Source organism: Triticum urartu, chromosome 7 (assembly GCF_003073215.2).
Source record: "Triticum urartu cultivar G1812 chromosome 7, Tu2.1, whole genome shotgun sequence".
NCBI classification, from domain to species: Eukaryota; Viridiplantae; Streptophyta; class Magnoliopsida; order Poales; family Poaceae; genus Triticum; species Triticum urartu.
Genome location: NC_053028.1, coordinates 691,527,376 through 691,541,596, shown reverse-complemented (window position 1 = coordinate 691,541,596; position 14,221 = coordinate 691,527,376).

The following is a 14,221-nucleotide window of genomic DNA, read 5'->3' as shown; positions in this document are numbered from 1 at the left end:
GAGGGGGCTAGGGTTACACAAGGTCGGTTACAAAGGAGGAGATATACATATCCGTATTGCCTAGCTTGCCTTCCACGCCAAGTAGAGTCCCATCCGGACACGGGACGAAGTCTTCAATCTTGTATCTTCATGGTCCAACAGTCCGGCCAAAGGATATAATCCGGATATCCGGATACCCCCTAATCCAGGACTCCCTCAGTAGCCCCCGAACCAGACTTCAATGACGATGAGTCTGGCACGCAATGTTGTCTTTGGCATTGCAAGGCAGATTCTTCTCCAAATTTCGAACATTTGTTTAAGCAGTGACTGGTCCCATAAATGTTGAACCTCTTGGCTTCTGCGCCCAATAAGGGCTATCTTCCACGCGTCGAATGAATGCGAGGCGCCGGGGCGTTTTTACATTCGCCCCCCTAGCCAGATAAATAAATTGTCTATTAAAGGGGTGGGGATTCTTAGATCCAATCCATACCATCCTCCCCCAGCGAGAATCCATCGGAGCGCGCTTCGGAAAGATCCACTCCAGCATGGCCGACCTTCGCAGGTCCTCCTCCCGCCCCCATAGCCCTAAGCCCGATGATTGGAGAGGTGTTCAGTCCCACACAGTTGATTAGTCGAACTGCAGACTAAGGGATCTCTCCCTCCAGCGTATATGGTGCCCGTCCGAGCTGGGCTCGCCACCTACAATGGCGGGGAGCAAGTGGAGAGCTTCCCCAACCCCTCTACGGGGAAGCGGGTATGCCTTGTCCCTTATTTATTGAGGGGACTCGGATTTCCGATTCATCCGTTCCTCCGCGGGCTCCTGGAGTTTTACGGCCTCCAACTGCATAATTTCACCCCTGCTTCCATTTTACACATCGCCGGCTATGTTGCCCTCTGCGAGTTATTCCTGGGCTGCGAGGCTCATTTAGAGCTGTGGAAAAGGTTATTTTTCCTCGTCCCTCGCACATAGAAGGGGTCACTTTATCAAGTGGGCGGAGCCGAAATATGGCGCATCGCCGAAACCGGATACCTGTCCGGTACTCCGAAGAAGACGTCCGAAGACTGGCCTTCGGAATGGTTTTATATGGAGGACGTCCCCCTTCCGGACCCTGTTCGGCGGGGTCTTCCTGAGTTCAGCAATGCTCCTCTGAAGAAAGGCCGAAGTTGGCGCCCACGGAGCCCCCAGGAGGAAACAACGGAGAATTCCTTTACCTGATGAACCGGATTAAAGCGCTGGCTCAATCAGGATTGACAGTAATCGAGGTTATGTCAATATGCATAATGCGGGGAGTGCAACCACTTCAATATTGAGGGCACCCCTTGTGGTGTTTTAACGGGGAAGATGACGTCACCCGTTGCGGGCGTAAGGGTCCGGACAACGCTGCCGCTTTAGCAAAAATTCTGTCTGAATTGTTCAAGGGAGAGGAAGAGGAGTTCATCCACATCAAGCCACGGGATGGACTCTCCATGTACAACCCTCCAAGCTGGATGAGTTATATCTCCTTACTCCCATTCTTCCCGCATTCTTTGTCGTAGGTACTCACCTTGCCATTTTGCGGCAGGAACTGCGAAAAGCCATAAGGGAGGTCAGCAGCCCATCTCCACAACCAGAGGACCCTGACCGGGCCCTCGGTACTGGACTCGAAGAAGATCCAGACATATTCGTGGAGCTGATAGACCGGCAGTTCTATCAATTAAGCTGTGATGACGCCATGGTGGCCATTACGGCCGACTATCCCGGACTGCTTCCTGCGTCGCACGTAAGAAAAACCAAAAATCCCAACTCCAAAAACTAGGATCCCCTTTTAGACACTTCACCTACCATATACATATGGTGTTTTTACAGGGAAGGCATTCGGGACGCCATGCCGAATCCGCAGCAACTCGCCAACAAGAGGCACCGAGGCCGGGCAGGCCAAAAAGGAAGGCGGTCAGGACGGAGACGCCGACGCAGAGGTGACAGAAACCCCGCTCCGTGGTTGTCGTCTTTCTTGAAATGTAATGACGTCCATGTTTCTTTAATAGAAAAAACGCTCGCCGGAATATGTCTGGTGAGGCTGCCGATCACGCTTCCACCAGTCGGGCTCCAGGACCGGACATAGAGGCGGAAGCCGACATGGGGCGGACGCCGGATACTCCCCCTATAGAGGATGCGGATAGGCTATCCGCTACAAATTCAGAAGTGGAGAGCGCCATGAATCATAGGCGTCGCCGGGCTGTACTCCGCGACGCTTGCTTCTCACCAGAGGCATTTGATGCCTTCAATTCTGGAGAGGCGTACCTCCGTGCTGCTCAAAATGGTCTAGCCAGAGCCACAGACCAGTATGTAAAGGATGTACGGTTAAGCAAATCTGACGATTATATGTATCAGTAGCCCCTGAGACTTGAAACAGTTAGCAGAACTGATTTAAGGATCATCTTATTATGCAAGTTCTTACAGAGAAGAATAGTCGACTGTCACAGGAGCTGGAGGAATGCAAGACCCAACTTCGGGCTGCTGTTGCCGCATTGAAGGAAACTAAAAAGGCCCCATCTGGTAACATTTCTTTCGAAGAATGATAGGTACCATATAGCATGCGGCATGGCTGCAGATCTAATAATAGATATTGCAGATGAATCCGGAGAGAATCCGGAGGAGCAGCATGCTGTACGACAGCTAAAGGCTGGCGAACGCGTGCTGACTGAGGTCAGGCGGGAGAAAAACAATCTCCAAGACGCCAATACCAAGCTGAGCGTGGAACTGAAAGATGTTCGAGCCCAGCTTGCGGACTCCGAGAAGGAGAATAAGTGGCTTCGACGCGGCATTTTCAGTAAGTGCTTGAACGAACCCTTAATAAAGGGGGACGACGGAGAAGCCGGCTAACAGAGTTATGTCTGCAGGTATGCTGACGGGTCGTCCCGTGGAGGAGATGCCCGGGTCTGCGGGTGATCTTCTATCCGAGCTCTCACAACTGCACGAACAAGTTCGGCTGGTGATGCAAGGTATTGCTCAGGCCTTGTGGCCATCCGTCTCCCTGCTAGAAGGCGTTGGAGAGCTTGTGGAGAAGCTCAAGGGAGCACAACGGCGCTTCCGATTATGGAAGATATCTGCCTGCCGTCAAGGTGCCAGGGAAGCCTGGGCCATGGTGAAGACATGGTATACCAAGGCTGACCCAAATCACATGGCCGAGGTCGGACCTGTGGGGCCCGACGGGAAAGAGATCCCCGTTAGCTTAGTCTATGGGAAAGTAGAATTAGCCGCAAAGTATTCCCAACAGGATTGTAGGCTAGACCGCCTGTTGGATGGTATAGAAGAGGAATTTAGTCAGTCTACATGACTATGTAATTAAAGTGACATGTATAATGCCTTCTAGCCGGATTGTAGATCATTTGTCATGGCGGACCTTTTCGCTTCAACCTCGGGACCCGATAGTCCGGAGTGTATCCGAATACCCGCTCAGTTATATAAGAATCGGGGTATGCGTGGAGACCAGGCGTAGGGGTCATTAGTGCTTGAACAGACAAGTGCCCAACTAGTTATGTTATATTACATGGGTAGTAAGAAACATCTTCCAGGGAGAATAGTTCCGTTAAGGGTTCCTTTCCCTGGGTACGCATGCCCTAAAGTGCATGTCCGGACTGCGAGAGGAAACGCAGGAAAAAACATGTGGGGGCACATATGGAAAATAAATAAAAATCATCTTTTGTTCACCGACCAAATATTCTCTTAAGAACGCTAGCTTTCGGCTTCACCCAGTCTGAGGTACACATCCGGCTGACCCGACAGTAACAATAGCAGAGGTGCTCCCCTTATGCCCTAGCCGAATTAACGGGAACATAGGGCATAAATACAAGAGCCAGGCAACCCAGCTTGGCCAAAACTTAAGTCATATCGATGCATATAATGGCGAAGAAAAGGTACATGCGGAAGAATAACACATGTGCTGGGCATGAAGCCCAGATAAATAATTAAGCTTCTGTGTAAGAAGCCCCCAGGTAAAATGAGCGCGGTTAGTGCATCTATAGTGTGCAAGCGAGGCACAAGTTGGCCCTTGAAGGCCTTGAGAAAGAATAAAAGAAATAAAGAGAAAGAAGATAGATAATATATATTCAAAAAATGGACAGAGGAAGGAGACGAACATAGAGTCTGGCGCTAGGCGTAGAATCTTCGGAGCCTGGCTGCGTTCCATGGGTTCGGCTCAAGTCGATTATTCGATGCATCCCGCAGATGGTATGCTCCACCGATCAGAACTTGGTCAATAATGAAGGGACCTTCCCGTTTGGGCTCAAGATTGGTCTTTTTCTTCTCCGGCAGGCGTAGAACTAACTCACCAACGTTATAAGTTTTGGCCCGTACTTCTCTGCTTTGGTATCTGCGAGCCTGTTGCTGATAGAATGCGGAACAGGCTTTTGCCACATCGCGCTCCTCCTCCAGGGTGTCCAGAATGTCCTGCCGATTGAGCTCGGCTTCTCTTTCTTCGTACATGCGCACTCGAGGTGAGTCATGAATTATGTCGCAGGGCAGAACTGCCTTTGCGCTGTACACCATAAAGAAGGGTGTATATCCGGTACTACGATTCGGCGTGGTCCGCAGCCCCCAGAGTACGGAGTCGAGCTCCTCTACCCAGTGCGTGTTAGACTTTGTTAAGGACCGCACTAATCTGGGTTTAATTCCGCTCATGATAAAACCATTTGCTCGCTCAACTTGGCTGTTGGTTTGTGGGTGATAGACGGAAGGATAATCGAGCTTGATGCCCATGTTGCTGCACCAGAGTTTTACCTCATCGGCCATGAAGTTCGTTCCGTTGTCAGTGATGATGCTGTGGGGGACGCCATAACGGTGTACAACCCCGGATATGAAGTCTATCACCGGTCCGGATTCGGCTGTTTTAACAGGTTTGGCTTCTATCCATTTGGCGAATTTATCCACCATGACTAGTAAGTATTTTTTCTTATGGGTTCCCCCTTTAAGGGGTCAAACCATGTCAAGCCCCCAGACCACCAAAGGACAGGTAATGGGGATTGTTTGGAGGGCGGTGGGTGGCATATGGCTTTGGTTTGCAAAAAGCTGGCAACTGGCACAGCGTTGGACCAAGTCCTGTGTGTCTGCCCGGGCCGTCGGCCAATAAAAACCTATACGAAAGGCCTTTCTTACAAGGGCCCGCTGCGGTGTGGTGGCCGCCGAGTCCGGCGTGAATTTCTGCCAAAAGCTTCCGCCCTTCCTCTTCGGAGATGCACCTTTGAAGGACTCCGGTAGTGCTTTTCTTATACGGCTCTCCCTCGTGGACCATGTAGGCTTTAGATCGCCACACTATGCAGCGTGCCTCATTTTGGTCCTCGGGAAGCTCCTGCCTAGTTAGGTAGGCCAGGAATGGTTCTGTCCATGGGGCGATGACAGCCATTATTACGTGGGCTGAAGGTGTTATTTCGGTGGCAGAGCCTCCGATTATGTCAGAGTGTTCGGTACCGGGCATTTTGGCCGGGTCCGGACTATTGTTACCGGTGTCCCCTTCCCATACCACCGATGGCTTAAACAACTTCTCCAAAAAGATGTTGGGGGGGGGGACCGCGTCGTGTTTTGCGCCGATGCGGGCGAGGATATCCGCCGCCTGATTGTTTTCCCGAGCCACATGGTGAAATTTGAGCCCCTCAAACCGAGCTGACATCTTTAGGACGACATTTCGATAGGCCGCCATCTTCGGATCCTTGGCATCGAAGTCTCCATTTATTTGAGATATTGTGAGGTTCGAATCCCCATGCACCTCCAGGCGTTGAATGCCCATGGAGACTGCCATCCGGAGACCATGCAACAGGGCTTCGTATTTGGCTGCGTTGTTGGAGTCTGTATACAGTATCTGCAGTACGTACTGAACGGTATCTCCGGTTGGGGACGTCAGGACGAAGCCAGCCCCCAGACCGGCCAACATTTTTGAGCCGTCGAAGTGCATGATCCAATTGGAGTATGCGTCGTACTCTTTAGGGAGTTCGGCTTCCGTCCATTCGGCGACAAAGTCGGCCAATACTTGTGATTTAATGGCTCGCCGAGGTTTGTATGTTATGTCGAACGAGAGGAGCTCAATGGGCCATTTGGCAATCCGGCCCGTAGCGTCGCGGTTGTTTATAATATCATTAAGTGGCACTTCCGAGGCTACTGTAATCGAACATTCTTGAAAATAGTGTCGCAACTTCCGGGATGCCATGAATACCGCATAGGCTATCTTTTGATAATGTGGGTACCGTGATTTGCATGGAGTGAGGACAGTGGATACATAGTATACCGGCTTTTGAAGAGGGAATTTATGTCCTTCAGCTTCTCGTTCGACGACGAGCACTGCGCTTACAACTTGATGAGTTGCCGCAATGTACAACAACATTGGTTCGCCGATGTTTGGTGCGGCTAGGATTCGGTTGGTTTCTAGTATGGCTTTTATTTCTTCCAATCCGGCTGTGGAAGCGTCCGTCCACTCGAAGTGTTTGGTGCGCCGAAGGAGGCGATAAAGGTGTAATGCCTTTTCTCCTAAGCGGGAGATAAAGCGGCTTAGAGCCGCCACACATCCAGTTAGTTTCTGCATTTGTTTGAGGTCCGTTGGGATAGCCAACTGTGACAGAGCTCGTATTTTGGCCGGATTAGCTTAAATTCCTCTACTGGAGACAATGAAGCCCAGGAGCTTTCCGGCTGGTACGCCAAAAATGCATTTTTCCGGATTGAGCTTGATGTCCTATGTTCGGAGGTTGTCGAATGTGAGCCTCAAGTCGTCTATTAGAGAGTCGACGTGTTTGGTTTTAACGACCACATCATCTACGTATGCCTCTACTGTTTTGCCGATCTGTTTCTCCAGACATGTCTGGATCATGCGCTTATATGTTGCGCCGGCGTTTTCGAGCCCAAAAGGTATTGTGTTGAAACAGAAGGGGCCATATGGTGTGATATATGCCATTGCGGCTTAGTCGGACTCCGCCATCTTAATTTGGTGGTAGCCGGAGCATGCGTCGAGGAAACACAATGACTCGTGTCCTGCGGTAGCATCGATAATTTGATCAATGCGGGGGAGGGGGAAGGGATCCTTTGGGCAAGCCTTGTTGAGGTCCTTGAAATCGACACATAGGCGCCAGGATTTGTCCTTCTTTGGTACCATCACCAGGTTTGCTAGCCAGTCCGGGTGTTTTATTTCTCTAATGAATCCGGCCATAAAATAGCTTGGCTAGTTCCTCTCCCATAGCTTGTCTCTTAGGTTCAGAGAAACACCGAAGAGCCTGCTCGACCGGCTTGAATCCCTTTAGAATATTGAGGCTATGCTCGGCCAGCCTGCGTGGGATTCCTGGCATGTCTGAGGGGTGCAGGCGAATATATCTCAATTCCCGCGCAGGAGCTCTCGTAGTGCGGCGTCCACGACGGGGTTTAACTGTGCCCCGATGGAGGCTGTTTTTGTAGGATCCATTGGGTGGACTTGGAATTTGACTATTTCATCCGCTGGTTTAAAAGATGTGGACTTGGATCTCTTTTCAAGTATCACGTCATCCCTGTCCACTGTGGAGCGCAGTGCGGTTAATTCCTCGGCCGAAAGGGCTTCGGATAATGCCTCGAGGGCCAATGCAGCTGTTTTGTTTTCGGCGCAGAGTGCTGTGTCCGGATCACTAGCGACAGTGATGATTCCGTTGGGCCCGGGCATTTTGAGCTTCATGTACCCATAATGGGGTATGGCTTGGAAGATCGTGACCGCTTCCCGTCCTAAAAGGGCGTGGTATCCACTACTGAACGGGGCCACTTGGAATGTAATTTCTTCGGACCTATAGTTCTCCGGCGTGCCGAATACCACATCTAGTGTGATTTTCCCAGCACAGCGTGCTTCCCGACTGGGGATGATTCCTCTGAAGGTTGTGCTGCTTTGCTCAATGCGGTTCCAGTCTATTTCCATTTTTTGAAGGGTTTCCTCATAGATGAGGTTCAATCCACTGCCTCCATCCATGAGTACTTTGGTAAGTCGAAAGCCATCCACAATTGGACTGAGGACCAGTGCGGCTGGTGCTCGGGTTGTTCAGAATTTAGGTTCGTCACTGGCATTGAAGGTAATAGCCGTGTCACTCAATCGATTTATTGCTGCCACGTGGCAGATTTCGGCGAGGCTGCGGAGTGTTCGCTTGCGCCTATTATTTGATGCGAAGGTCTCAAAGACTGTTAATACCGTATTGTTATCCCTGGGATGGCGCTCTATGGCATCTGGGATGAGAAGATCCTCGCCGCTTTTGGCCACCTGCCGGAGTATCCAACATGCTGTAAGGCTGTGTGTTGGTATGGTATCCGCTGTACTATGAATTTTGCAGGGTCCGTTGAGTCATCCCTCCAATACGGTTCCACTCCCTGTAGAGGGTTTTTGCTTCTTTGTAATTAACTCGGGTGTCTTATGATAGTGCACCCTTTTACTTCGGACTAGGTGTATATTCGGAGCCGGATTATCCCAAAATTTCGTTTCGGTTTTCCAGGCACTTTCCATCGCACAGTACTTTCGTACTATGGACGCCAGGTCGGCGAAGCGTGATATGTCACGGCGACTTATGGCGTTAAGGATTGCCTTGTCCGTGCAGTTATTGCAGAAAAGTGAGACTGCGTCTTCCTCGCGGCAGTCCTTAACCTTGTTCATCACAAGGAGGAATCTGGCCCAATAATGATGTACTGTTTCATGGGGCTCTTGCCTCATGTGGGAAAGATCGTTTATGTCTGGGTGGGTGGGTGGGTTTGAGTCCGAACCCCTACCCGATCTGAGACCCAAGGGCGGAGGAGTTTCCGATCTTGGAAGTTCGGATTCCGGGATGTTGCCCGATGAGTCTGGCCCGCTGCCTGACTCTAGGTTCAGGGCTTGGGTGATGTCCTCCCGAAAATGGGTATCTGGCTCGGAGAGCTCAGGAATCTGGACATACTTAGTCCTCAAGATAGAGGAAGAATTGCCGCATTGTTCCTCCACCACCGCAAGATGATGGGTGACCGGTGGAGAGTTAATCTCCCTTTGATCGGGTTTAAGCCCAATCCGATCATACTCCGTAGCGACTCCCAAGGCGGCGATGCGATCCAAGAGCTCATTTAGGGAAGAGAGCTCCATTGGATCGATCTGCTCGGCGAATTCCGAGCCGACGTGGAGGCTATTTTCGATGACCCGAGAAGTCATCGTCGGTGCAGCAGCCGAACAGGCGGTCATGATGAAACTGCCTAGCCGGAGAGTTTGGACGATAGCCAGGGCTAATGTTGTTTTTAACAACGAGATGAGGCATCCTTCCTTACGGCGACGACACAGAGGAACTCTCAATGAAAGCACCAATGTCGGTGTCAAAACCGGGGGATCTCAGGTAGGGGGTCCTGAACTGCGCGTCTAAGGCGGATGGTAACAGGAGGCAGGGGACACGATGTTTTACCCAGGTTCGGGCCCTCTTGATGGAGGTAAAACCCTACGTCCTGCTTGATTTATTCTTGATAATATGAGTAGTACAAGAGTTGATCTACCACGAGATCGGAGAGGCTAAACCCTAGAAGCTAGCCTATGGTATGATTGTATGTTGTCCTACGGACTAAAACCCTCCGGTTTATATAGACACCGGAGGGGGCTAGGGTTACACAAGGTCTGTTACAAAGGAGGAGATATACATATCCGTATTGCCTAGCTTGCCTTCCACGCCAAGTAGAGTCCCATTCGGACACGGGACGAAGTCTTCAATCTTGTATCTTCATGGTCCAATAGTCCGGCCAAAGGATATAATCCGGATGTCCGGATACCCCCTAATCCAGGACTCCCTCAGGCCCTATTGAAGCCATCTACATATCTTCAACGATAGAAAGTCCGAACACTTTTAGAGTATACTTCGGCGTCCCGAATACTGCATTATATGCATTGGCTCCGAATCACGTCTTTGGTCAATAGTTGGGTTGCCTGGCTCCTGTGCTTGCCACCTTACGTTCCGTTTTTCGGCTAAGGTAGCAAAGGGAGAACTACTGCGATCGTGTTTCCGGCTAGCCCGGTGAAACGCCTCAGTAGAGAAAGTCGAAAATTGTCTGTCGTGATGCGGCGAGAGCTGGTCAGCAATTCGGTGACATATTAAATCTCTAGCGGTTTATCCCGTATTACATGAAGGGTTGGCTGTGTTCAGTCATGCGTCTATAGGCATCTAAGTTTGGTAGCCGCATACGCACGAGGGGCTATCTTACAACCCCATTGTAAAACTCCTACGGCTAAATGAGAGTGGTAAAGCCACATAGTCCGATTGCCTCGTTCGCCACACTAACACCTCCTTTACGGACCAAGACGTTGGGTCAAGAGTGATTATGTGCTATCCTGGACACCCCCGTACTACCTACGTGGGGGTTGAAGCCGACGACTGGCAAACTCTCAAAGATATAAACGGCCGCACAGGAGGAGAAGTAATTCAATGATAACAGGCATAAATATATTACAAAGGCCTCGGTTTATAATACAATGTCTGGGTAGCTCGGATACAGTCGCTCGGACACAGCTACTCGAACATAATATTCTTTGGGCATTGGCGCTCTATCAAACGGGCACCCTCAAGGGCATCGTCCAAGTAGCGCTCCGGCTTGCGGTCTGGGCACACCCTCAATGCATGTCGAGCGCTTCACCGCCTCTATTCGGGGCAAGGCATCGCCTAGTCACTTGACCAGGCCGAAGTAGCTGCTCAGAATGGGCCCGGCGGGCCATAACTGGACTATGATGTCCTTCATGGCCAAACCAGACATCCTGTGCAGCTCCGCCAGCTACATCATCTGATTGTTCAGCAGCGTTGGCCGCTGCGGCGCCAAATGTTGCGACCAGAATAGCTTCTCTGTCGCGTTCCCGTCTTGGGCCTGGAAATATTGGGAGGCATCAGCAGCACTCCTCGGGAGATCCGCGAAAGCATCTAGAGCACTCCAAAGTCGATTTAGCAAAGCATATCTTCGACCGCCGAATATACTCTATAAAAGAAAAGGCTTACTAGCAGTTATATGTCCGGCTTTCTTGATCTCCTCGCGAGTAGCCCGAGACTCGGACCGCGCCTCCTTCATAGCCTGAAGAGCCATGGTGAGATCAGTCGCTTGGGCCTTGTTCCTCTGCTTCAAGGACTCACATTTGGTGGCGGCCTCCTGGAACGCTTGCTCTACTTTGGTCATCCTCGCCTCATACTTAAGGAGGGAGGCCTTTTTGGCCTCCACATCCTTAGCCGCCTTGTTTGCGACCGCTTTGCGTACCCTCGCCTCCTCCTTGGCTTCGGCAAGGGCACTCTTGAGGGCCTCGACCTCGGTCGCGTTGCCTACAAACATTAATAGTTACGCATGAGCTTAAAAACTCTGAGTTTGCATTATAATTTAGGCTTGTAAGGGGTCTTTTAAAAGCATACCTTGGGCCTCATCGAACCGCTTGTTAATATGGTCGATCTCATCATCAGCCAGCTTCAGTTTTCGGTGGAGTTCAGAAACTTCCGCATTCTTGGCCGAAGCTACTAGCAGTGAAGCCTGTTCACCAAAATACACAAGTACGTTACCCCTGGGATATTCAACCCTCTGTCCGGCCCTTTCTTCAAAAGGCCGAACATAGTCTCAGGGGCTACTATCTATACACAGACGTATGATTATACAGGAAAATGCGACCATAGATATTACATCACATACCTCAAAACCAGTTAATAGGCTAGTGAACGCTTCATTCAGTCCGCTTTTGGCGAACTGAACCATTTCAACCACCGTACCCATCAAGGCACGATGTTCATCCACGATGGAAGCAGGACGAAGTGCTTCCCTCAATGTATCTGACGCCTCTGGATGGATGGAGGTCATCGGTGGAGTAGGCACTCCCCCCCTCTTTCGAAGAGGGCTGCTTGCTCGGATCCAGAGCCGTGTGGGACTCCGGAGCAGTATTCGGCTGGGGGCTAGACTAGTCAAGGCCCCCGCCATCAGTCTCCATGGGGATCACGCCCCCCATGTTTCTGGCCGCCGAGGCATTGCCCTCTGGCGCCGTTTCAGCGGCCCTCCGCACCTCTCCCTGGCCTGGAGAGGTCCTTTGGGATAACACATCAGTGTCATCCGTGGCGCGTGGCGGGGAGGTTAGTGGAGGTGACTCGCTCTCCATCATGTCCGGCGACAAAGAATTCCCCAAAGACAATGATTGTTGGGGGAGATCACGGGCCGGACTGGAAAACATAGATGATATATCACCCTACAATTTATAAAAGCCGAATATATGTGTTATCTTTGAATACTTACGATTCGGCCGGAGGCTTCAGCTTGGGGTTCAATTCGGGGATGGCTTCAATGTCTGATTCCGATTCATCCGAAAGGGAGAGTTTCCCCTTCTTGGACGCCTCTGCTTCTAGGTCTGCGGATGCCCCCCTCTTCTTATCTCCCACCTGAGGGGAGAATTGCTCTCCTCCTCGTTTCTTCATCTTCATCTCCCTCGGGGGAGGAGAGAACCTCAGTATCTTCAGACGCTATGTCCGAAGTACCTTTACGGTGGAGGCCACTTCTGGCCTCCTTGGCCTTCTTCTTGGCCCTCTTCTCTGGCGCCTGGTACGACGCCGGAACCAACATCTTTGTCAGCAAAGGGATAGCTGGGTCTTCAGGCAGCGGAGCCGGACATTTAATCCGCTCTACTTTCTTCGTCTAGACCTAAAGAAGAAAATGAAGGCTTAGCATACTCCTCGAATCTCCGAGTAGCCGTTATATTTGGAACTCCGAAAACTTACCGGAGTGGCCGGATGAGCACAGTCGAGGCCGAGGTCTTCGGTCATGCCCGGCCATGACTTCTGAGCCTTGAAAAGCAGCTTCCAGATTTCTTCATGCGTTGTATGGAAGAATCGTTGCAGGGTCCGAGGGCTGGCCGGATTGAACTCTCACATGTGGAGAGTCCGACGCTGGTAGGGGAGGATTCGGCGAAAAAGCATCACCTGGATCACGTCGACGAGGCTAGTGTTCTTCTCTATCATGCCCTTGACGCGCTTCTTCAGCGTCATCACCTCATCGGACGATGCCCAGTGCAGGCCCTTCATGACCCACGAGGTGAGCCGCATTGGAGGCCTGGATTTGAATTCCGGAGTGGCAGCCCACGCGGCGTCGCGAGGCTCTGTGACATAGAACTACTCCTGTTGCCACCCTTTCACGGTTTCTACGAAGGTCCCCTTGGGCCAGGTGACGTTAGGGATCTTGCTCACCATGGCGCCGCCACACTCCGCGTGTTGACCCTCAACCACTTTCGGCTTCACATTGAAGACCTTGAGCCACATGCCGAAGTAGGGGGGGATGCGGAGAAACGCCTCGCACATGACGATGAACGCCGAGATGTTGAGAAAGGAATTCGGGGCTAGATCGTGGAAATCTAGCCCGTAGTAGAACATGAGCCCGTGGACGAAGGGGTGGATAGGAAACCCTAGCCTGCGAAGAAAGTGGGGGATGAATACTACCCTCTCATTGGGCTCCGGGGTGGGAATGATCTGCTTCTCAACAGGGAGCCGATGGGAAATTTCTTTGGCTAAGTAGCCCGCTTCCCGGAGTTCCTCGATGTTCCCCTCCGTGACAGAGGAGGCCATCCACTTGCCCTGCGCTCCAGATCCGTACATGGCCAGAGTAGTTGGTGGCGAGGGGAAAGATTGAAACTTGGGCGCTGGAGCTCGAGGACAGATGGGATGAGGAGGAAGAAGGCGTGAGGTAAAAAGGTGGATCCTAACCTTCTTATAAAGGCAGTGAATATCTAGTGTCCCCCCACGAGCCTTAAACCTCGCCTATTCCCCAGGGGTCGTGAAAACGACACGGTTGGATTACCCAAACCCGTATTAATGAGGATCCCATAATAAGGGGACATGATCTCTTCTTTGACGAGACGTGTCGATGAAGACCGTGCCTCGGAACACGAAGCGAGAGGCTGAAAAACAGTTCGAAATAATAATAAGGCCAGAACACAACACCTTGCCGAAAAAGTTGTCAGAAGATATGACCCATTTTTCAGTTTATGTATTTTTGCCCTTGTGGTTCAGGGTTGTAACTATTGTACAGAGCCGGATATAGTTCTTTTGATCAACTACTTTGGAGTATTCAGAGGAGGAACCCACCTTACAATGCCGAAGACAATCTGCGTGCCGGACACATCGTCATTGAAGCCTAGTTCATGGGCTATGGAGGGAGTCCTGGATTAGGGGGTCCCTGGGCGTCCGGGCTATGTGATATGAGCCGGACTGGTGGGCCGTAAATATACAAGATGGAAGGCTTTTCCCTGTATCCGGATGGGACTCTCCTTTG